At 51.2% G+C, this 25510-nt stretch overlaps 1 protein-coding gene across 2 annotated transcripts in view; it reads left to right on the top strand.

Annotated features, from left to right (window-relative positions):
• The first annotated feature begins 5437 nt into the window (after positions 1-5437).
• SYNDIG1 (synapse differentiation inducing 1) overlaps positions 5438-25510 on the top strand; it is a 102930-nt gene continuing 82857 nt past the window's right edge. The window contains exon 1 of one of the 2 annotated variants that reach the window (XM_027559554.1): positions 5438-5565. The gene's annotated coding sequence lies outside the window, so the exon portion shown is untranslated. Of the gene's footprint in view, positions 5566-5733; positions 6057-25510 lie in introns of those variants that run through there. The other variant, XM_027559555.1, reaches the window with a different exon arrangement.

The following is a 25510-nucleotide window of genomic DNA, read 5'->3' as shown; positions in this document are numbered from 1 at the left end:
ATGCGAGGCCAGATCTGTGCTCAAGTCAAGTGACAGTCCAGGAAGAAGAACTAAAGTGTCAAAATCAGGAGACAGAACGGGGGAGGGTGGGAGACTCTTAGTGGAAAGGGCCCACGATATCTGCCTAGAGAAGAGGCAGGCCCTTGAACTTGACCTTTCCCAGACGGTCTCTGGCTGCCGGGTGCATATGGGCTGTTTTCTGGGAAAGGTGTAGAATCGACCCCTGATGGACAGTGTCACCAGGCCTGCCTCTTCATGTCCTCCCATGAGTGCCGTGTGTGTCCGGTGGTCCTAGACCCACTGGGTCATCTCTCCAGGCTCTGGCTTTAAAGTCTGGAGCTGAGTGGAGCAGAAGCCCACAGGCTCACATTCTGATAGGAGAAATGAAGGCTGTCCCAGGAAAAGAGACTGAGACATATGCTGGTGTGAGTCCTGAGCAGCAAGGCCCACAGAGCTGCGGGCTGGCAGAGGGACCCGGGGGATCTGATAGGTGTCGGCTTCGCTCAGCCTCTGTCCCTTGAAACAAAGAGGCACTTGGATGAAAGAAAACATCAATCGCCCTTTCGTGTGGCATCTGAAGGCCTTCTAGCAGCAGCACGCTTTGTGCCGAGAATCTAGATTTTGCCATTCCCCTCGATTTCCTTGAGAAAAGTCCCCAGCAGCCCTGGCAGTCTTGCCAACTGCCTTTGCGAACAATAACCCACCATCCCTGCCCAGGGAACAGCCGGTGCACAGAGCACACGCCCATCTGTACATGGCCGGGCAGCAGATACAACAACCACAATCATTAAATGAGAGGAAACCTCAGGCTCCCTGCCTGAGGACAGGCAACAGCAGTGGCAGACACTTACTCCCAGGCTCGCTGAGCCCCTCACCGTGGTACGCCATCAGCCCACTCTGAGGCACACCCTATGTGAAGGTTGGCTGTTCACAGAGCCAGAAACAGACCTGACCTGAGCTCCCTCTTCACTCCCTAGCCGTGAGACCACCGTGCCCAGCACTCAGCCTCTTCCTCTCCTGGGGTCAGTCCTGCCATCCCACCATGCTCTGATCAGGATACAACAGCAGCTGATTGCAAAAATAGCCCAGATGCCTCCCATTCTCATGCATCCGATCTCCATTGGGAGCTCAAGGCCCCACCATCAAAGGCTTGAGGCTATCTCCCACCTCTCGACCTTGGGCCATGTGATGACTTTGGTCAGGGAGACCTCACTATATACAACGTGAGCTTGGAAGGCCGTGTGCACTGGGCCCGAGGTGCTGGGCGCCACCAGCCTGGGCCTATCACCCCAGTCTGCAGTCACCACCCCCAGACAGGTTAGGAAAGCCTGGCGGGCAGCAGACCACGGATGTCCGCGGGAGCCCAGGTGACACCATGGGAGTCAGAGGTGCCCAGCAGTTCAACCAGAACCACCACCCTCAGAGATGTGAGCAAACGAAGGGTTGCCATTTTCAACCACAATGTTTGGGCTGGTTTGTTTGCAGCAGTGGGTAACTGATCCACTGGATCACAGAGGTGGCTCACAATGTGTTAGCTTCCTGCCCTCCTTGATTCATTTCCAAGTGATGCAAGGAAATGGCACAGATAGACTTGCTCAATGCAGAGCTTCCTCGAAGCTGCAGTTTGTAATAATAAAAAAAATCTGTGAAGCACAATAAAGCTAAGCCCAATTTTTAAAAGTGATGTGAGGGATCCAGAGGCCAGACCACAGATCTGAAAGTTGGACCTGGGTTTCACACCCCACTCAGGCCGCCTGAGGACCAGAGGGCCATACCAGGTGAGTGCCAGGAACTCCACTGACTTCCATGTTCTGGAGTTCTGGTGCATCTCTTCCCGTTTTAAATGCCCACTTCGACGTTGCCTCATAATTTTTTCTAGGTTCAGAATCTCTCTCCCTTTATTTCTGATACCAAAATCATTTTTTCTTAGAGCCTTGCCCATCAATCCTACAATACTTTGGCCACCTGATGTGAAAAGCCAACCCATTGGAAAACACGCTGATACTAGGAAAAGATTGAAGGCAAAAGGAGAAGAGGGCAGTAGAGGATGAGATGGTTAGATAGCAGCACTGACTCAATGGACATGAATTTGAGCAAACTCTGGGAGATAGTGGAGAACAGGGGAGCCTAGTGTGCTGCAATCCAGGGAGTCGCAAAGAATCAGACATGACTTAGCAGCTGAACACCTGACTGGTCATCTTTCTGTCCTTCTGAGTCCACAAGATTCTCCTGGGACAAGACATTTTCAATTCCTGGATGTCATCTATCAAGACAATTTATGTAATAACAGATTGGAGGGCTGGAACAAGATGAATGACACTGCCTTAAAATTGGATACACCTGCTCTATTGCTCTATCCTTAGTATTACAATCAGCACATAACAAGGCTGAGCGCTTCACACGTTTGATCTAAAGGTGGTTTAAAAGGGGCCTGCTGAGCTGCAGGCACCATGCAGGGCACTTTGGAAGCTCTGCCTGGGGTCTGGATGCTTTCAGCTCAAGATGTGCTGAGGAATATCTCCTACCGAAGATCTCCAGTCCGTGCGTCCTTTCATCCTCCCGCCTGCCTCTGGGCACTAACAGCTTCTCCTGAAAGTCATGCAGAGCCTGACAGTGGCTGGCGCCTGAGCAACAGTTCACAGCACAGGAACTGGCCCCCGACCTCTCTTAGCTCCGAAAGTTCTGTAATCGCTCCTAAGAGATAAGCCTTGTCAAGAAGGTTACTTGACACCCAGGAGATCCGGTGACTTCTGCTGTGTCCCGCTGCTTGGTATATGACAGTCCCTCTTGTGTCTTCCTATCTCAACACTCATCACAGCGTTAACAGAGATGACGACATTCTGAGCAACACCTCGGGATCCAGGCTCAAGAGAAACTACCCTGTAGGTGTGGCTGCCTACCATTCCAGACCAGCCAGGTGCCCACCTGGCCCTTGGTGCCTTCCCCGAGTGGCCACATCTGCCCGGAGCAGGAGACACCCCTCTGGTCATCTGAGATTCCTGGCCCTGGCAGGTTGTTCATGCAGTGAATGCTGACACCCAATGGAAATGCAGACAGTAAAAGATGTCTGTGCACGTGTAGGGGTGGGATCTAGAAAAGAATATACTTCTAGAATCCTTGAAGCTATGTGAGTGGCCTGGGAGAAATGAACAATAATAATAACTCACCACATCGTGAACTTTCCCCTTTTCCTTCAAATTACCGTCTTTCCTCAGAGACATCTAATTTTACTTATGCCACCCCCATCTAGTGCAGTCAATCACTATTTGTTCAGGATCTGGGATGCTCTGGGACCAAGAGCCGTATGAGAATAAAACATAGTGACCTAAGGGGCCCACCATATTCATTCCACAATAGAAGACCATCAGACTGTTTAAATGCTAAACTGGGTGAAGTGTGTTATGAAAACGAAGCCTTAGAAAACGTTCGGAAATGCACCACACTGACCCCACATACCCACTCTCCACACGTTACCTGGAAGAGCTTGGGGACTGAGTTCCAAAGCACCGGCATGGAATGTTCCAAAGTACCAAGGACACGACACAGAGGCGAACCACAGAACTCCACACAGAAGGCCACTGAGAAGAGGCTCCCTTCCTTGCTCTCTGCACCCCTCACTTCTGGAGAGAGCACCACGCAGGCAGTCAGCACAGCCCGGGGTCACATGTTACACCACACTCACGAGGTACCTGCCTGCTCTATCCAGAAAAGTCCAGTGGAAAAGGTATGTCGTGCTCTGGAGACACGGGCAGGTGCAGCTGCGCCCCCATGCTGGTGTTCTCTGGAGCAGAAAACAAAACAGGCCCCCGAAGCCAAGGCAAAGCCTGGACAAGTACAAGTGCAATGAGAGGTGAGAACCCAGGTCAGCTGTATTTTGGTGGCTGCAAAACCCCCAGGTGATAAACAGGAGTCATGCCTGTCCACCTCCAATGAGTCTAACAGTATCTGCTCAGCCCAGTGGTTCAGATGACAGAACGTTCTAGTCAGGAAAGGATCCAGGGTCAGTGGCAAGTTCACTAGGGTAAGATGGCATCTTCCTCCCATCCGAGCAGTTCCTCTAGTGCCCTTTCCAGAAAGTTCCAGACCACACCCCTTTCAGGGACCTGGAGGAAGAAACCTGGCTGCACTTTGCCACCTTGCAAAGATAGAGAGGGGTGGCTTTCGGGTGGATTAACACAGAGCACAAATGGAGCCGGGTCTGCTGACCCATGCCCCCACCCCCGTGCCCACTTTGAGCCTTCTCTCTGGGCTGCCAGGCACCCAACAGGAGCCAGTCCCTCAAAGGGAACTCGGGGAGAGACCTATGTTCTGGCCCCACCTCCCATCCCAGCCATCCAGAAACTCCACCCTAGGCTCCAGGCAGAGGAAGAGATGCCTTCTTGGGGGCAAAGGGTTGGGGTGACCAGGCAGGAACAGACAGTGCACCGTGGCAGGTCTCCTGGACGAAACAGACCATGACCGCCAGCGCGTGGCCAGTGCCTGCCCGCCTGGCACCTCTGTGCCTGGGACAGAAGTGGGCTCACAGATTCTTTCCCTAAATCACTCTTTCTGGTTATTTCTTTCGTCTTCTTTCTCTGTGAAATCCCAGCTGAAAACACCACTTCCCCCGCCTTCTTCAACCTTGGAAATGCAGACTATCTTGGGAGGTGCCCTCCCTCCCTCCCTCCCTCCCCACTACCCACTCTCTTCATCAGGATTATGCCCACCCACCCCCATCTCCTTCTTCACCCGCCCTAGTTTCCTCTCAATCCCCAAGGCCCAGGCAGACGCTGTGCCCGGGACCCGAGTCTGAGCCCCATGCCGGGTTTCGCGAGGATGGCTGGCTGGTCAAGACTCGGGCAGATCAGGCCTGTAAAGGGGGTCCTTAGAGACCTCAAAAAGAACGAACCAGAGCCTGGGGAGGCCTTTAGGACCGAGGGGAGCCATCTCTCCTCCCAGCCAGGAGGCAAATCCGCCCCACTAGTTTCCAGGGGCCTCCCCCTTCCCCCCCAGCCTCCGTCACCCACATTCCCAGACACCGGCCCGGGCCACCTGCCAGACGCGATCCCCCGCGGGGCCCGGCCGCCCGGGGCAAAGTTGGCGGAGCCTTCACGCGGAGCCGTTCCCTCCTTGCTCCTCCTCCTCCCTGCCGCCCCCCGCGCCCGTGGCCGCCGCCTCAGGCACGCGTGTCTCTAGGCTCTGCAGCCGAACCAAGCGGCGCGCCCCGGGTGCCCCTCGCCCACCCGCCCGCCGGGCGCGCGCCGCGGGAGTCTCCCCGCACCCTCTTCTCCCGGGGACTGAGGGCCGGGCTCCGCCCCGCCGCCGCCGCTCGCTAGCTCAAGCCGCCCGGGCCGCCGCCGCTGCCCCGCGTCCCGGCGCTCCAGGACGCGCGGGGCAGCCGGGGGCGCGGGCGGCGAGCGCAGAGCCGAGCTGCACGGAGGGGACGGAGGGAAGGGCCGGGCGGCGGGGGAGGGAGCGGGAAGCAGAGGCGGGCGCAGGATCCCCGGCGCCCCGCGCGCTCGCTCGCTGTCTCCGGAGACGCGCGGGCCGCCGCCGAGCGCACTAGCGGGTCACCTTGTCCAGGAGGTAAGTCCCGACCGCCCCGGCCGCGCGGGCAGAGGAGGGGTCCGCGGCAGTGGGGCAGGGGCCGCGGGCGGGAGGCGGGGAGGCGGCCCCCGCGCGGGAGGGAGTCCTGGCTCCGCCTCGGAGAGCGCAGACCGGCGGCGGCGTGGCGCCGGGGGTGAGTCCGGGCAGTCCGGGCGGCGGGACCGGGGAGGCGCGGGGTCGCCAGGCGCCTGGGAGAATCGGAGCAAGCGAAGAAGATGAGAAAGAAGGGGCTGGGCGCCGGCAGCCCGGGCTGCAGCCTGGCGCCTCGCCACCCTAGGCACCCGGGCGGCGCCGAGGGGCCGCTGTGAGAAGTCGGAGGGAGCTGCTGAGATCGAGACCCGGGAGCGCGGTGGAGCAGGGCTGCCCGGGCGGTGGAGGCGCGCGGCAGGCATTGGTTCTGCGGGTCCGGAGACCCCTTCCAGTGACTCACAGGAGACAGTCGGGGGCTGGTGAGCGGGGCCGCGGCGGAGGTGCGGACCGAGGTTCATATGGGACCGGGAAGGGAAGCGGGCTTCGCTTCACCAAGCGGAGGGAAAAGGGAAGGCAAGGGTGAGAGCGCCCTGGGGCCCGGGACCCGGGAGCCCCTCGCGGCCGCTACCGCCCGCAGCCCCGGGAGCTGCCAGCAACCGCGCAGAGAGGGCAGAGAGTGGATGCGTTTGGGGGTTCAAGTTGTGGTCACAATTTTCCTTGGTGCGATTTCTGTCTCTTCGTGCGCGCTCTCGGAGGTGAGGAGCGAGGGATTTGGGTTACAGGGAAAACTGGGCACTTTTCCTAGGGAAGGGGCTTTGATGGCAATGCGTTTGCGGCGGTTCCAGTGGAGTGGGCGCTTCGAGTCCTGCTTTGGGAAGGCTGCCAGTGGGGTCGCTCGGCTTTTCTGAAGGACTAGAGGAAGGGGTCCTCTGGTTGCCTTCCTTTCCTGGGGTGGTCCCCGTGCACGCAGAGCCTTAGGCGCCTGTCACCCAGACTCCAGGTGCGCACAACCCTTCTGCGGCGTCAGATGCTCTGGCGCCCGCCAGGCTCCTGGCCGGACTCCTGTCTGCGCCTTCTCGGCCGCGTCCTGGGTTCAGGTTCGGTGCGGCAGACACTGGCCGAGGGTTTGGCCGATTTAGGGGCCGGGAGTAGGTGGCTCCGTGCTTTAGTTAGAATCAGGCTCAGGCAGTGGGGTGAGCCCCCGGGTCTGTGGATCTTGTTGACCCCTCTCCTGCTGGCCAGTGTGTTTGGTCAGAGCCCAAAGGGAGCGGCTGCTGCGCTGCAAAGACCTGCAGCCCGTGGGGTGAGCCTCCGGTAACAAAACCGGGAGCCGGCCAACTTTTCCTTGCTGAGGAGAGATCGCCGGGCAGTCAGACTTGGTGCTGGGATGTGGTCTTTTGAGGGGCTTTGACTCGCTAAATGCTCCGGGCAACCAGACTGCAAAGCCAGCCGGGCGGTGGTCTGATGTCCATTCTGGCTAGGACAGGAAGTGGCTGGAGCAGGTTTGGGATGAATTATTGCATGCTCTGTGCCTGGTGGTGGTGTGGAATGTCTTTCTGGAGATCAGACCACAGGTGCTGGCCTGTGAGCCGTTTGAGGACGAGTCCTCACCTCTCTCCCTCCCTCTCTTTCTGCAACACCCCGGGGTCCCTCTGCTCCCAGCAGAGGTTAGTTTATCACTCATCTGCTGCCCTCTCCCACCCTGCCCCCACCTACTGCATGGAAGTGGAATCCCGGTCATCAAGAAGGCCTTATCAAATACAGAAAAAACTGGGGAAATCTCTGTCTGAAGTTTCTTATGATGGAGAATGTCAGTGCCCCTCCTCCAACCCTGTTGCCTTCCCTCCTGTTTACCACTCTCCTGCGAGTTGGAGGCCATGTCTGAGGAAGGGTTTGGAAATCCATTCGCAGCTCCCTTCACCGCAAAACACGGCCCCATGAATCTCCAGCCGATGACGTTTCATTTCATTTTCACTTAACTGGGGCAGAAACAACTTCTTCGAATGATTCTATGAGAAATAGGTGATGTTAAAATAGAAACAAAGATGCCCCCATGTCCATTTTGGGGTAGAAAAGAAACCTGCTAACCTCCTGGAGGCCCAAAGAGGGGAATTGAAGGAGGAGAGAGAAAAATTCAGAGGCCGAAAAAAGAGATATGTGGAACAATTGCATTTGGCTCGTGCCAGTGGCCATGCAAGGGGTAAACAGATCCCAGTTAAACCAGGATAAGCAAAAGAATACGTTTTGGTTAAAAAAAAAAAAAACTTGAATCATTAAGCAATTTCTCCCACATTAAAAGTGCTGCACTGACTTGGCCTCAGCTCCTCATTAGCTCTAATGCATATTTTCTCAGGAGTGATTACCATTGTAATAGAATAAAAAGCTATTTTCTTATGTAAGTTTTCTATGAGAGACACTAGTCGGTGCTATTCTGAGATTCGTGAGAGTGCTGACATTTCATCTCTCAATTAGAAAGCATGTGCTTGTCACCTGGCCACATCTGGAAACTACTTGCTCTGATGGGTTCCGAGTGTGGGGTCTGTGGGCTGGAGAGGGTCTCCTGGGGCCAGCCTCCAGAGACCGTGGGAGAGAGCCCCCACACCTGCACACCCTTCCCACTCCCCATGCCTCTGCACCTGGCTTTATAGAAAAGCTGCCCCTAAAAATTGCCAATAATGCGCTTGGAGGACTGGGCGGGCTTTCCAACACCTTGATAAGGTGCGCTCTTGAACCAGATCCTCAGCCAACCTGCTCTGATGTGAATACAGCCTAGGCCAGCCCTTTATTCCTCTGCCCCCAGCAGACAAAACCTCTGCCCCCAGCGCCTTGCATTGGCCTTTTCGGGACCCACGCACAATGGGGATCCTCACAGCCAAAGGGGCTGGTTGAAACGCTGTGACCTGTAGTCACAGCAACATCCTCGGACTGGGCAGGCAAAGGTGAGAAGATTGAAGGATGGTGTGTTGGTTTGTCAACATCAACACAGTCTCGGGCTAATGAGAAGCAGAAATGCCTGGTCTTTCGGTGGGAAGTCACATGAGGCTGTTTGGAGGGAAAAGGCTGATCAGGGGTGACATTGGGGCCACAGCTTTGACCCAGCATCGCAGAGCTGGAGGCCTCGTGCCAACACGTCAAAAATAAAAATAAAACATGAAAGGTATTCAAATATTAAATATTCCAAACATTGACCCAGTTCCTGCTCATGTCACCAGAACTGGAATAACACAGGTAGTTCCCAGTGGTTTAAACAAATGTGATTTTTCTACATTCTCTGTGCAAGATATTAGGACATTTCACATTTTTTTCAGAGAGCTTATGTTTTAAACAGGAACAGCTGTAACTCTTTCAGGCTGGACTGTAGTTCAGTGCCCTCAGCCTGGCTTAGTTCAGGTCAGACAGCCTGAGGACTTGGTCTGGGAGGGAGGAGAAAGGAGGGAGGAGGAGAAAGGGGAAGGAGGGAGGAGGAGGAAGGAGAAGGAGGAGGGGGAGAAAGCTTGGTCTGCCCCAGGACACCTTCTGGAATTTCTGTGCCCAGACAGCCTCTGCTGTTTGCCCGTTGACTAAGCTGAGCTCACTTAACTTTCCTGAGATTCTGTTTCTCTCCCTCCGTGTTCTTCCCAGGGTTTTGAGAACAAAATTTTAAAGGCTGCTACCATTTTTTAAATGGGAACGACTCTGGTTTAGGAGCACTTCACTTAGAGTGTTAGGGTGTCTCTCTGGGTGAAGTTCTCATCCCTGTGGTTCTCAGGACATAGTGTGAGCCCCAGCCTGTCCATGCTCCCGCGCCCTCCAAATTCTTGTTGGCAGGAGTCAGGATAAGGTTTGGGAGGGGGCCACCGATCCACAGGGACATGTCCTCAAGTAGGAACCTCCTGAGCACTGTCAACATTGCTGCTGTGTGGGTTCAGAGGACGCACGTGGGAAAGGCTCATGAAAGATGCCTCTAACACAACTGTGTTTAGACTCACATCAACTTAGAAAAGTTACCTTAGAAAAGTGAAGTTTGTTCTCTAGGATGAAACATTTTAAAGCAGATCATCAACCAACCACAAACATTGCTTATCATACTCCATGATTTAATTACAAATGTTTCGATCAAAAGTCCAAGTCATCTTCAACCGTGGTATGACAGATAACCTGTTAAATTGCATGAAATGAATAAAATCAAATACTAAAGGAAAAGAAAAACAAATAAGCCTTGGGACCCAAGAAAACCATTAGAACTAAAACCAGGAAACAATATGTGTGCACAGAAAATAATAAACAAAAAGGTGCTTCTGAGAGACCAGCCCAGGGGACAACTCTGCACTTTGGCTTGCTTAAAAAGAACATACCACCGAGTTCAATTTACATTATCCCAGAGAGGTGGGAGTTTTGCTCTTGGGGGTCAAGTCAGCGTTCAATGTAAAACATTTTGAGTTTTTAGCTCCCAGCCGTATCTTGTGTTCATCACAGTCATTTTTAAACATTGGTCCTAACAATGCTACAGTGACATTCTGGGGCCGAGACTCTGAGGGAGAGAACGTGGGTGTTAACTGATTGCAATTGGAGTCTTTCATCAAGGGCCTGCTTAGCTTCAAGTCACATTTTTAAAACATATTACTTCTCAAACGTTTGACCTGATTGAGTAATCACTTTTCAAACCTGCCTTCCATTCCTTCCTTGATTTTTTTTGTTGGGAGACATCAGTGCCCAAAACAAAAGCAAAAAGCAAACAAACGTTTCAGACAATTAGAGCCACAAAGGTTTTATTCCATTGCCTCAGTTTTAAATCAAAGATACTCCTGAAAGAAAAATACCTTACCTCAAATACGTTGAGGCTTTAGCCCTGCTCAGGAAAGCAGAGAAACAAACATATGACATAAACTTAACCTTTCTGCCCTGGTACAACATGCGGTTTTTATGTGACCCTCATGATTCTGGCCTTCTCACCTTGGTGTCATGGGCTCTCAACTCTGTAGTGTTTGAAATAAAAGGGTTTGCTTTTGAGGATTCCAGTGTGATTAAGTCCTAGGTCGGGCCTGGGAAGGGCTTCCCAGGTGATGCTAGTGTTAAAGACCCCACCTGCTAAAGCAAAAGATGTAAGAGATACGGGTTTGATCCCTGGGTTGGGAAGATCCCCTGGAAGAGGCATGGCAACCCACTCCAGCGTTCTTGCCTGGAGAATCCCTTGGACAGAGGAACCTGGAGGGCTACAGTCCAGGGTCTCAGAGTCAGACATGACTGAAGTGACAGCATACACACATGCAGGGCTGGGAAACCCAGCACTAAGGGCTGGGCTTAAGCTCCCTTTAGCATCAGAAGGGCCCCACAGATGTCCAAGTCATGCCACCAAAGATTGCTACCTGTTCTTCTCTTGTTGGCAATGTCTCAGGTTACCTTTAAATAAAATATTCACAGGGATTTGCCTAGTGCTCCAGCAGTTAAGATTCTGTGCTCCCAGTGCCAGGGGCACGGGTTCAATCCCTCGTTAGGAAACTAACATCCCACATGGCAAGTGATGTGGCCAAAATAAATGTTCCCCAAAAAGAGTGGGGCAGAAATTTTTTAAAGATGTAATGGTAAAGGTAAAGTCTTTGCATTTCTGTAGCCAGTTTTAGTATCTGAAATTTCAGCCCTGGCTCTTTCCCTCGGGTTTCCTTTAGAGGGAACATTTCCGTGTCAGTTCGGGTAAGGCTGCTGTGTCCTGCAGGTCAGCAGCAAAGGTGAGCTGAGGTGGGTCAACAGTGTGCTTTGGGTCTGAGACACCATCTGAGCACAGGGGCTGGCCCATGCCCACGGCTCAGGCGTCTGCTCCAGACTGTGCCCAGTGTGCGCACAGAGAGTGGAGAGGACCCCGCACTGGGCAAGCCCACCCTTCCTAGCCCAGCCTGGAAAGGCCTTCCAAGACCCCTGGCCTGCAAACGATCCCGTCCTGTCTTCTCTCTCCCACTCTCTTCCTCTCCACTCATGTCCTCCCTGCAAGCAGCTGCAAAACGCAGGCTCCAAGCGGATGAATTAGCATGCTCACTGCCCACAGCTTTTCTTTTCTACACTGAACCCAGAGACATAGCATGCCCAGCTCAGGTCTCAGTGCAGGGCCATACCCCCAATGCCATCACTAAGAGGGATTCCTGTTAAACATTTAACTAAAGGAAAGTCATCTCTTTTGTTCTAAGTCCATTCTCTGCCTTTCATCCTTGATATTCTGTTGGCTGTGAATAGAAGGTCCCACCTGACATGTGGGGACCCTCTTCCTTGCCCCCTTTGCCCAGAATGAGATCTCAGGGCTCTTGCTGGCATCAGCCCTAACATCCCCTGCACTCAGCACAACACACCTGCCCAGCGGCTCAGAACACAAGGACCACCAATGTGACCATGTCCCAGACCCTGTCATCCCCCTTTAACCACAGTGTTCTTGGCAGGATTGTTGATCTGAGTGTTTGGGTTGCAGGGTCCTTAGCTGTGAACAGGACCACTGAGTTTATTTGGCCATCACAGTCTGTTCTGAAGCCACGAATGAAAATGGGCTGTGGCCGAATAATGCACTTTCCTTCTCCATTGCTGGACTCCAGCAGTGACTTTCCAAGTCCCTTTCTGGGAAGAACATGTACTTCAGGTTCTTGGGTGGTAGACATGAGTTCCTGCCCAGATTCTTATTGTCTTTGCTTGTGTGTAGGACAACCCCCCCCCACCAAGGTGAGTGGCTCCAGTGCAGCTGTGACCACTTGGCTGTGCCCACTGCCCACAGGTACTTGATCCTGGTCCAAAGTAGAGAGGTTTTCATATGTTCAAGTCCCCAGCCCCCACGCTCCATCCACCAGGAGAGTGGACGCTTTGGACACACCACTGTCCCCTCTTCCTATTCCCTTCTTTTGCCCTTGACTTAGAAGCTCCTTGGTGGGTGCAGCTCGGGGGGCTCTGAACTCATCCCGCCTGGAGCTGCTGTGCCTCCACCAGCTGCTCTGTGGACAGACAGCAAGACAGTGGCAGCCAACCTCCCAGATGTGTGAGCAAAGGGCTTCCCAGTGACCTTGGTGAGGGTGGGCTCCGGAGCTATGGCCCGTCTAGACCTGCCCACACAACGCTGCAGCTGCCCCAGGTTCCTGGGGTCCTGCCCGGATGTCCAGTCACTTTCAGATAGTCATCACCTAGTCCACTCTAGAGGTGCAGCCCCATCACACTGTGGACTGGAGAATGTTGCCCACTGGGAGTGCACCTGTTCCTTCTGCTGTCAGCTCTTCTGTTCTACTCGGGCATTGGAACACCGTTGGCAGGCGGTGGCTGGGGGAGGAAGGGAAGGGGGCAAACAGCTGTCCCTTCACTGGAGCTGTGGTCATCCCCTCTCTGCTGTTGGGGAGGCACCACTGATCTGTCCCCAGGACCTTCCCAGGACACATCTCCCTCCCCCAGGATCAAGGGTCCCTGCTCCATCTGTAGAATGGGAGCACCAGCTGTAGAATGGTCTCCGCTCTTACAGCCACCCCGCCTCAGAATCCATGCTCCTGGCTTGTCCAGCTGGTCCCTGGGAGAAAGTGTGTGACCTCTAGGGAACATGAACCCAGCCAGACCTGTGGATGTCTCTCCATCTTCAGGCTGAGGGCCCGGGAGCCTGTGGACACGTGTGGGGGCTGAGGGCAGTGTGGGCCTGACATAAGGCTACTCCAGGTGGGGCTGAGCTTGAGAGGAGAGCAGTGATCAAGGTGCCCGGGGCCTTCTGGACTGTGAACCCTGATCCACCCACAGGCCAGGACAGTGAGTCCCACAGCCCTGCCCTCCTGGCTGCAGTGGATTCAAGACGCAGGGGAACTGGCAGCCCTTCAGTGGAAATGAGGGCTGGGGGTGGGGGTGGAGAGAGGAGGGAGGCGGGGCCCAAGGAGGCCAAGAGCCCCTGGAAGGGCCCCTCCTCCACTTCCCCTGACAGAGGCTCCCTGGGGGCGGGGTCTGGAACCACCGCAGGAACTCAGCCCTTGGCTTCCGCTCCCCAGTTGGCAGCCCTTCTCTCTGTCTTTTCTCTGGTGGAGCTGCTGTGCCCACCTGAGCTATGGTGGACTGGTTGCACTAAGGGGGCCCCATGGCCCAGTTTCCTAGGGAAGTAAATTGAGTTCACGCACTTGGAGAAGAAGCATCAGCACACATCTGAAGGGTCAGACGGAAGCTTTCACAGCACAGCAGCTTCTTCGGAGCTTCTTCAGGGAAACCCACAGAAGCTTCTCCTGTTTGCCCCGTGTTGCATCTCCCTCCCAGGCCAGGAAGAGAGGGTGACCATGGAAAGTGTGTGTATCACACGGATTTATACAGATCCCCATTCTCACACTTGGTGGGGTGAACCCCAGGGGGTTCCCCGCTGGCTCTCTGGCCCTCCAGTTGCCAGAGGATGGGCCCAGTGCGTGGACCCTTCAGGGATCTGTTCCTTTGCTGTTTGTCTCAAGGTCACGTTTGCCCACCCCCACACTCAGGTTTCTTGGTGCTGCGCTTAGTGTAAAGCTCAGGACAGTTGCCTGTCCTGTGTCATCTTGGACTGACAGACACAGACAATTCCATTTTGTGATAAAAGCCAAGTGGGGCAAACATCACTGGGTCGTCTGTCCCTCTGTGCTGGGTGGTGGTTTCCTGGGAGAAGAGTGTCCATGCAGGTGAGCAGATAGTGACCAGGGGTGAGGGGAAGGCCAGCTGTGGACCATCCAAGGGGTGCGTGCCCACAGACGTCCCGGAGAACAGGTGTGTCCTGTACAACACACGACAGTCAGAGGGGAAGCTGCTTCCTCTATTGCTGCAGGCTCCAGATGACACAGAGAATGTCTGGAGACATAAAACAGTGTGGGAGGTGACCCGGCAAGACCTGCTTTCTGCTCTGGCACAAGGCTTTTCCCAGAAGTTAGAAATGTCCTTAGATGCTGCCCAAAAAGGCTGGTCTTCCTAGAATTTGTATTCAGAGCTTCAGATGTTTAAACAATGCATTTCAGTGAGATGGGACTCTGCTTGTTGCTTCCCTTTCGCCTTAAGACCAATTGTCCTTTTCTTGGAGAATAAAACCAAGCTGAGCTTAGTTGTTTCTCAGGGGCACAGATCAGAGGGCCATCGACTCTGCTGGAGTTCAGCTCAGCCTTAGAGGACATCTTGGGAGCACAGTCCTGATCTACACCTCTCTTTCCTCTGAATCCTCCTTCCCCACCTTGACCTCCTTAGATTCCCTGACCAGGTCCTCTGGGCCAGGACAGGTGAGACTGGCAGGAGCCCACTGTTTGTACCCTCCTCATACTTTGAGCAGCAGAACTGTCCTGGAAACATCACACATCTTAATTTCAAACTATACTACAAAGCTATAGTAATCAAAACAGTATTTATTGACATAAAAACAGACATATAGATTGATGGGACAGAAGAGAGAGCCCAGAAATAAATACATGTGTATATGGTTAATCAGTGTATGACAGAGGAGACAAGAAAATGCAATGGGGAAAAGACAGTCTTTTCAATGAATGGTGTTGGGAAAACTAAATAGTCACATGCAAAAAATGAAACTGGACCACTATTTTACACCACACACAAAAAGTAACTCAGTATGGGTTGAAGATTTGAATGTAAGACCTGAAACCATAAAACTCCTAGAAGAAAATGTAGGTGCTAAGCTCCATGACATCACTCTTAGTGATGGTTTTTTGGATTTGACACCAAGAGCAAAGGCAACAAAAGCAAAAATAAGCAAGTAGAACTCCACCAAAGTTAAAAACCTCCGCACAGCAAGGCAGACCATTCATTGACAACTGACCTACTGATTGGGAAAAATATTTGCAAATTATATATCGATAATTGGTCCATATCCAAAATGGATAAATACTCTACAATTCAATAGCAAATAATAATACTAATGACCTTATTAAAAATGGGCAGAGCATCTGAGTAAAGATTTTTCCAGAGAAGACCTGCAAATGGCCAGCAAGTACCTGAAAAGGTGCTCTACTCACCAGTCATCAGAGAAATGCAAAAGCTAATAGAGTTTTACCAAGAGAATGCACTGGTCATGGGAAACACCCTCTTCCAACAACACAAGAGAAGACTCTACACATGAACATCACCAGATGGTCAATACTGAAGTCAGATTGATTATATTCTTTGCAGCCAAAGATGGAGAAGCTCTATACAGTCAGCAAAAACAAGACTGGGAGCTGACTGTGGCTCAAATCATGAATTCCTTATTGCCAAATTCAGACTTAAATTGATGAAAGTTGGGGAAACCACTAGACGATTCAGTTATGACCTAAATCAAATCCCTTATGATTATACAGTGGAAGTGACAAATAGATTCAAGGGATTAGATCTGACAGACAGAGTGCCTGAAGAACTATAGATGGAGGTTCATGACATTGTACAGGAGGCGGTGATCAAGACCATCACCAAGAAACAGAAATGCGAAAAATCAATACGTCTGTCTGAGGAGGGCTTACAAATAGCTGTGAAAAGAAGAGAAGTGAAAAGCAAAGGAAAAAAGGGAGGATATACCCATTTGAATGTAGAGTTCCAGAGAACAGCAAGGAGAGATAAGAAAGCCTTCCTTAGTGCTCAGTGCAAAGAAATAGAGGAAAACAATAGAATGGGAAAGACTAGACATCTCTTCAAGAAAATTAGAGATACCAAGGGAACATGTCATGCAAAGATGGGCTAAATAAAGGACAGAAATGGTATGGACCTTAGAGAAGCGGAAGATATTAAGAAGAGGTGGCAAGAATACACAGAAGAACTATACAAAGAAGATCTTCAAGATCCAGATCATCACAATGGTGTGATCACTCACCTAGAGCCAGACATCCTGGAATGCAAAGTCAAGTGGGCCTCAAGAAGCATTACTATGAACAAAGCTAGTGGAGGTGGTGGAATTCCAGTTGAGCTATATCAAATCCTAAAAGATGATGCTGTGAAAGTGCTGCACTCAATATGCCAGTGAATTTGGAAAACTCAACAGTGGTCATAGGACTGGAAAAGGTCAGTTTTCATTCCAATCCGAAAGAAGGCTCAAACTACCGCACAACTGTACTCATCTCACATGCTAATAAAGTAATGCTCAAAATTCTCCAAGCCAGGCTTCAAGAGTATGTGAACCATTACCTTCCAGATGTTCAAGCTGGATTTAGAAAAGGCAGAGGAACCAGAGATCAAATTGCCAACATCTGCTGGATCATCGAAAAAGCAAGAGAGTTCCAGAAAAACTTCTTTGCTTCATTGACTATGCAAAAGCCTTTGTGTGGAATACAACAAACTGTGGAAAATTCTAAAAGAGATGGGAATACCAGACTACCTGACCTGGCTCTTAAGAAATCTGTATGCAGGTCAGGAAGCAACAGTTAGAACCAGACATGGAACAACAGACTGGTTCCAAATAGGAAAAGGAGTATGTCAAGGCTGTATATTGCCACCCTGCTTATTTAACTTATATGCAGAGTACATCATGAGAAATGCTGGGCTGGATGAAGCACAAGCTGGAACCAAGATTTCCAGAAGAAATATCAATAACCTCGGATATGCAGATGACATCAATCTTATGGCAGAAAGTGAAAAGGAACTAAAAAGCCTCTTGATGAAAGTGAAAAAGGAGAGTGACAAAGTTGGCTTAAAGCTCAACATTCAGAAAACTAAGATCATGTCATCCGGTCCCCTTGCTTCACGGCAAATAGATGGGGAAACAGCGGAAACAGTGGCAGAGTTCATTTTTAGGGGCTCCAAAATCACAGCAGGTGGTGACTGCAGCCATGAAATTAAAAGACGCTTGCTCCTTGGAAGAAAAGCTATGACCAACCTAGACACCATATTAAAAAGAAGAGACATTACTTTGCCAACAAAGGTCCATATAGTCAAAGCTATGGTTTTTCTAGTAGTCATGTATGGATGTGAGAGTTGGAGTATAAAGAAAGCTGAGTGCCGAAGAATTCATGCTTTTGAACGGTGGTGTTGGAGGAGACTCTTGAGAGTCCCTTGGACTGTGAGGCAATCCAACCAGTCCATCCTAAAGGAAATCAGTCCTGAATATTCATTGGAGGAACTGATGCTGAAGCTGAAACTCCGATACTTTGGCCACCTGATGGGAAGAACTGACTCATTTGAGAAGACCCTGATGCTGGGAAAGTTTGAAGGTGGGAGAAGAAGGGGACAACAGAGGATGAGATGGTTGGATGGCATCACCGACTCAATGGACATGAGTTTGAGTAAGCTCCGGGAGTTGGTGATAGACAGAGAGGCCTGGCGTGCTGCAGTCCATGGGGTCGCAAAGAGTTGGACGTGACTGAGGACTGAACTGACTGACTGATGAGGCATCACCTCACACCTATCAGAAAGGCTTTTATCAAAAGGACAACAAATCAGTTGTTGAAGAAAAGGGAACTGGTGCACTGATGGTGGAAATGTAAATTGGTACAGTTGCTATGGAAAACAGAATGGAGATTCCTAAAAACATAAAAATAGAACTACCATACAATCCAGCAATTTCACTTCTGGGTTTATCCAAAGAAAATGAACACAGTGGCTCAAAAAGATATATGCACCTTGTATTCACTACAGCATTATCTACCATAGCCAAGATATGGAAGCAATTGATAGACGGATAAAGAAGATGTGATATAGACGTAGCTATAGACACATATATAGCTATAAATATGTGCACACATATATACAATGAAATATTATTTAGCTATAAAAAGAAGGAAATCCTGCCCCTTGCAGCAACTTGGGTGGAACTTGAGGGCACTGTGCTAAGTGAAATAAGACAGAGAAAGATAAATACCATAGGATCTCACTTGTATGTGGAATCTGAAAAAAAAAGAAAAACCAAAATGAACAAACTCCAAACTCATAGGCAGGCAGTGGTGGAGGAGTGGAGAAAATGGGTGAAGAGGGTCAAAAGTTACAAATTCCAGTTATAAGATGAATGTCATGGGATGTGCTGTGCAGCATGGTGACCGTGGTTAACACTACTGCATTGCATATTTGAAACTTGCTCAGAGGGTAGATCTTAAAAGTTTTCATCACAAGAAAAACATTGTAATTATGCCTGTGACGTATGTCAGTTAGACCTATTGCGATCATTTCACAATACATACAAATGATCATTTGCCACTCACCTGAAAGTGACATAATGTTATATGTCAATTATGCTTCAGTAAAACAAAGGCACAACCGTGGCAAGGGTTGCTTGGCTGCTTCTTGTACTCAGGAGAACCCGTCTCTGGGCACGAGTGGAGGTGGGTACCAGATGGCCCGGAAGCCCAGGGGGTGCGGGTGAGGCCACCTGACTCTACCCCTGCTTTCACAGCTGTAAAATGAAGATGCTTCCCCACTGCCTTCTTGGAATTACTGTGAAAATGCAAATAAAGGATGAAGTGGAGAGAGAACTTAGGTAGGCAACTGGGGAGGTTTGGAACTGAGGACGTTCGATCCTAAAAAAAAAAAAAAAAAATTTAAGTAGTTCTAGAGATCTGTTTGACAACAGTGAGAATACCCTTAGCACTACTGAACTGTACACTTGAAAATAGTCCAGATGGTAAATTTTATGTTGTGTATTTTTACCACAATTAAAAAAGACTCATATTAATTGGAGCTCTAAGGTTCTAATTACTAGCAACTAATTGATGTGGACTCTTCTGATATAGCCTCAGGAGTAACTCCTGCCACATCTCATCAATTATGTGTGAGTCACAAGTCACATTGTTTCTCAAAAGTATCTTCTAGAATGTGATGCTATCTTAGGCCCATAGTCAGAAACTGGGGCAAAGATTAATAGCAGCGATTTTGCACATTATGTGGGTGCATTCGTTATTATGTGATTGAATTCTTGGTCTTGGGGATTTTGTTCAATTCCATCGTTCTCCAGAGATAAAAGGGACAGGTGAGAAAAACAGAAGTTTCATGTCCTCACAGGTCTAACAACTTCTCCAAATTTACGCAGAAATCAGTGGCAACGCTGATTTGGATCCAACCTTTTGCCTTTACATGTCTTGTTTTCTCCTTTTCCTTATTTGTGTGCAAAATAAAAAGACCTGTTTGAAGAATTGTGTGAGTCCATAGGTTAGAAATGAAGCAGCAACAATAACAGAGAACCAGGGTCATGGGAGCTGAACTATAGGGGTTATTTTTCTGATGTGATATAAGCCAAGTGGGAGGTTGTGACTTGGTAACTCAGTGGAGTCAGGGCTATGTCTTTCCCACTTCTTGGTTCCCAGGTGGCTGCTTCAGCTCCAGACATCACATCTGAGATCAGGGCAAGAGGTGGGAAAGGTGGACACAGCCCCTCCAGAAGACATTTGCCCACAGCTGTCTTGGGCCTGAAGCTGTGTGTGTGACCACTCTCGGTTATAAGAAAGCCTGGGGTAAGGAGGAGGATTTAACTTTTCCAGCCTCCAGGTGAAGGTGGGCGAAGGTGATGTCCTGTGGTGGGTTCTCCATTCAGCCAGTGACTGTCATCCCCATGTCAACAAGAGGAGTGCCAAGGGGTATTCTGGGATGCAGTGGGACGGGAAGACCACACCGCGTGTACACATGAACAAGCTCCATTCCAAGAGTGCGGTTGTAAGTCCAATTTCTTCATAAGTTCAACAAACATAGCTTAGGTACCCAACTGACATAATCAGCTGCACAGTCCTGTACTGTAATAGTTTATGGTGCTTTTCACACAAATAATGCATAAAAAAGACATTAAATCATGTTAAATCTTACAATACGGTACCTTGAAAAGTACAGCAGTACCAGCTACATCATGCTTTCTTGCTTGCTTTCAGACGTCCTGGACTTGAAATAACGATATCATATTACTGTACTCTGTAACATACAGTAAAGCGCACACAAGCCCGACCACATGTAGGGGATGCATGCACGCCACAATGTACACCAGACAGCATGAAGTAACTTCTGTGACTGGACATGCGAATGCACACTTGCTTCTTTGAAAGGGAGCGTTTTGAAGGTTCATGTGTAGGAGACTTACTGTACGTGTAAACACAAGGGACCACGGTGGTTTGCTGGTGACAACTCGCGTGTAGTGTGCAAGGGAGTGATGGCAGGCAGGTGGAGACAAGGGAGGTGACAAACCTTGGGCTTGAGCCCAGCAGACAGGACCAGGGCTGAGCAGAGCTGGCTCAGCCCAAGTGACCACATGCATCTCCTGGGGGCTGGTAAACACAGGGTCTGGGGCAGCAGATCGGAGCAGGGGACCCTGTGTCCCCCCCAGGCACCGAGCTGATGCTGTTGCCTCCCTCTGAGTGGCCCAGGTCCAAGTGGTTCTCAGAGTTGGTGGCACAGTGGATTCACCAGGGGATGCTGAAAACTGGTTTATACACAAATAATGTACAGAATACAAATTGAGTTCAATAATGTTTAAAGGAGCAGCTGAGTCGGCTTTTCTTACCGAAACACCTGTTAAAGCGACACTCGCCAAACTCTAACGCACACGAAACCCTCAGGGATTTGCAGACGGGCCGAGCGGGGCTCAGCAAGTCTGGGTCAGAGCCTGAAATCTGTGTTTCTAACAAGTGCCCTCTGATGCTGCTGCTGCTGGTCCCAGGTCCCCCTTTGCAAGCAGGTGATGAAGGGCTGAGAGGGTGGGAGAGGGTGGGGGCATAGAAGAGGCGGACCGTATCCCTTGTGCCTGGTGTGAGCTGAGGAAGGGTCCCAGCTGCGTAGTGGGTGAGGCCAGCATGCTGCTGACCCTTATGTGTGGGCTTATTCACTGTATGTAAACTTACATGGGGCTTTCCTGGTGGCTCCATGGTAAAGAATCCACCTGCCAAGGTAGGAGAAATGGGTTTGATCCTTGGGTCGGAAAAGGAAATGACAACCCACTCCAGGATTCTTGCCTGGAAAACCCCATGGACAGAGGAGCCTGGTGGGCTGCAGTCCCTGGGGTCACAAAAGAGTCAGACAAAACTGAACAACTAAACAACAACAACAAACTTGCAGAGCCTGGATTTAGGGTCAAGAAGTAATATATATTTAAAATGTATCTTGTGTAATATTTTTTTAAAAACAAATGCTAGAGTTGGCAATTGTTGTGCCTCTGGGTTGACTGGGGTGAGTGTTGCAGGTCGCATGGCTATGGCCCAAGCCCAGGGGGGCTGTCCCCCCATCCTACAGTCTCTAACATCTGTGCTCTGCTCTCTCCACTTCCAAACCAGAGACCAGTGCTGTTGGTGCTAAGAACGTGATAGACTATCTCACAAAGGCTCCAGGGCACTCCTTGGCCGCAGGGGGGCTAAATAAACACAGTAATGCAAGTGTGTAGACACCCACAGTGGGTATGTGTTCACGTGTGCATATGTGCACATGTGTGAATCATGCATGTCTCCTTCCTTCCATAATATCTTAACCCGTGGGAGGTACAGTAGTTTGTTTGCAGACATGGGTTACAGCTTCCCGGTCCCAGTGGAGCCCCAGCGATCACAGCCTCCTGAGTGATCCCAGGAGAGACCAGCCAAGAACCAAGGAGCCTGGCTCAGCCCACCTGGTCACCCAGAGGACCCAGAGGCAAATAAAACAGCTGCCATTTTAACCTGCTAACTTTTGGGGTGTTTGTTACACAGTGAATAATGACTGATGCCCGTGGCTAGAAAAACCTGGGCTGGAAATATATCTGCATAAAAATATGTGTTTGAACTGCATTCAATACTGCAGCCCTGTTCTTTGTTTTTTAAATTTTGGCCATGTTGCACAATTTGCAGGATCCTGGGATTGAACCCAGGCCATGGCAGTGAAAAGGCTGAGTCCTAACACTGGACTGCCAGGAAGCTCCCAATACTGCAGCCCTTGAGCGAACATCAGATGGGAGTTCAGCATGCCACTCGCTACCCTGCAGAGAGGAAAGGTGGGAAGTGACACGGCCGGCACCCCTGAGCCCCTGCAGAGGACCTGCCCCACGTGAGCTGCTGCCTCCTCGGGGAACTGGACCTAGCATCCCAGGCAGACATCACTCCTTCTTCACCCCCACAAAGTGTTCAAAACAGTGCCGTGTGGACTGACCTCCCTGTCAGTGACCTAATTGTGGCTTCACTGCCCCGGGGTGGCTTGAGAACAGGTAGACCAGATGGATGAGTACTGGAGCGAGGTGGTGATAATCATCTAGGTTCCAGACTGTCCCCTGGGCTCCAGGACCAGCTAAGGGGGGACCAGTGTCTTCTGTGGCGTGACCCAAGGATGTGGGTGCAGGGAGCCCACCCCGTGGGCACACTGGCTCTGCCTAGAGAGTGGCATCCCCCTGTGTCGGCCTTCGCTGAGGACTCTGCCTCCTGGGCCCACATGCCTTACCGACAAGCTGAGTGGGACTAGGTGTGAGTGTCTGCAGAACAAGAGTTGAATACGGAGACACTCTCTCTGCCAGGATCCTCAGCTAGAAGCATGGGTCTGGGTCAGCCAGGACTGAGCCCGGGCTCTGCTGGCTCTGGGACAAAAGGGGGTGACATGTAAAAAGCCTCCTGGGTTGTCATCATTTCTCTGGTGGTGACTCAGCCCTGTCCATGGTCTTGGCAAGTCTGAGCTGCCTGTGGAGGCTGAGATTCCTGCCGGCGCCCTACCTAGAACTGGACGACCAGCTCCTCATAGAAGACAATATGTTTGGCAGACAAAGGTCACGTTCCTTCCCTGTTCCTTTACACACACACACACACACTTGCATATGCACACACTGACATATTCACACACGTGTAGACACACACATAACATACCAACATAAACCTGGGTACATTCACTCACAGAAACACACACTTACACCCTGAGCAGTAAACTCCACCATGTGAACATCACTGCTGGACAGAGCTGTTTTGAGGGGGCGAGCCAGAGGACAGTCCTGGGGGACACAGAGACGCCTCACGGGGCTACTCGATTCCTCATCAGGCAGCCCTCTCTCCAGGGCACCAGAGCTCCTGGCTCGTCCGGCTGGCAGATCTGAACGTGGCCCCCAGGGGTGAGTGCCTGCAAACAACAGCAGAGGGATGGTAGGAGGGAGGGGGCAGTGGGAGCCTGAGCGCACATGTCAGGCAAGGATGTGGGTGGATCTGGGGCCCAGGTTTTTAGGTAAACGGATTCTCTCCGTTCTCCCCTCATGATGAGCAGCTGCAGGCAGAGTCTGCAAGGGGGTCTCTTCTGTTGTGCTTGGACCTCCTTGTGGCTGGTCTGTGTCCACATGGGATTGAGGTTGGGGTTGGGGGAAGAGTACAGTTCCCAGAGGAGTTTATGTAAGGCTTGTCTTTGCAGCTTCTTGATTTTTATAGAGAGAGTTATTGCACCCAAAATAGCAGTCATGCTTTGCCTGTGAGCTCTTGGGATGGGGCTTGCTTGGGGTGTTTGGAAACTGGAGAGAGGCTGGGCTGGAGGGGCGGTGGTGGGGAGGCGGGGGTGCACAGAGACTGTGCTGGGGGCTCTGCGGTCCACTTGCCCGGGGCAAAGCCCTGGCTTATCCCGTGCCCTTTGCAAAGGTATTCAACTTCTCTGTACCTCGGTCTTCCTATGAATGAAGAGGAGGCCCCAGTTGTCCTGCCTGGGGTTGTTACGTGAGCTGAGATGAGGCAGCACTCAGTGATGTCAGCTGACGTCAGGGCCAGCTCAAGGGGGCGTGCACTGCCTCATATGGGGCCTTGACCAAGGCTGGGCTTTGCACAGGGGGCCAGGCCATTCTGGAAACCTGGACAGCCAGGGCCCAGGTGGGCACAGAGGAAGGCAGGACAGATGCCCAATCAGCAGCCACTCCAGATGCTCTGTAAACTTGAACCATCTGTGTGGGACTGAGCCAGGGAAAAGGCGAATCCCAGGGGATCCTGACCACCTCCCAGGCCTGGTAGGGGGTGCCCAGTACAGATGGCCCTGGACTCCCTCAGAGCCTGACTGCCATGCAGGTGAGGGTGGCTGTTGAGAGCAAGTGCCAGGAGAGGGCTTCTCAGGTGGCACTCGTGGTAAAGAATCCACCTGTCAATACAGGAGACAGACCTGGGTTCGATCCCTGGGTCAGGAAGATCCCCTGGAGAAGTGCACGGCAACCCACTCCAGCATTCTTGCCTGGAAAATCCCATGGGCAGAGGAGTCTGGTAGGCTACAATCCATAGGGTCACAAAAAAGCCAGACAGGACTGAAGCAACTTAGCACGCACACACGCCAGGAGAGGGCAGGTGGAGTCCTGTGTAACATGAGGCTATGGGAGCATAGTCCTCAGGAAAGTTAGGGAAACCCTGACTATTTTGTAAATATCGTTCCCTTTCCAGTTGCTGTGAAATCAGTTTTGTTGGAAGAATTAATTACACCAGCAAACCTGACCACACAGTCTTCCTTGCTCAGAAAGTCTGTACATTCATAATTATCTGTAAACCTTGTTAAAGGTTAAATGAACTCACTTCCTAGGTCGAGTTCCCCTTGGGGCAGGAAGCCCACATGTGTACACACTTCTTGAAGTTTGGTTCCTAATTTTAGTGTATTTATTTTTGCTATATTTTCCTCCAAATCCAAACTATCCTTGAAGTGAAATGAAAGTCGCTCAGTTGTGTCTGACGCTTTGCAATGCCATGGACTGTAAAGTCCATGGAATTCTCCAGGCCAGAATTCTGGAGTGGGTAGCTGTCCCTTCACCAGGGGATCTTTCTCCAGGGGATCTTCCCATGCAGAGATCAAACCCAGGTCTCCCACATGGCAGGCTGATTCTTTACCAGCTGAGCCACATCTCCTGTATTAATATAAGTTCTGGAGGTGTTCAGCTGGCCTTTCCCTAGAGTCTCCATGTGGAGCTGTGGTTGGTCTGATTTCCTCAGGCCGCTCTGCTGACCAGGGACCCAGAGCTGGCACTATTTCCTAGTCACTGCTGAGTCTGATATCATGGACAGGGTGAAGCCAGAGCCTGGCAGCAGAGGCACGTTGCCCACTCACAACCAGACCAGGTCAGAGCAGGCTGAGTGTGACCAGTGCCCTCTTTCAGGCCCAGCAGTGGCTGGTCTGGTGGTGAATCATGAACAAGCAG

This window comes from Bos indicus x Bos taurus, chromosome 13, assembly GCF_003369695.1.
Source record: "Bos indicus x Bos taurus breed Angus x Brahman F1 hybrid chromosome 13, Bos_hybrid_MaternalHap_v2.0, whole genome shotgun sequence".
Lineage (NCBI taxonomy): Eukaryota > Metazoa > Chordata > Mammalia > Artiodactyla > Bovidae > Bos > Bos indicus x Bos taurus.
The sequence above is the reverse complement of the archived record's forward strand: the minus strand, read 5'-3'. Positions and strand labels throughout refer to the sequence as shown.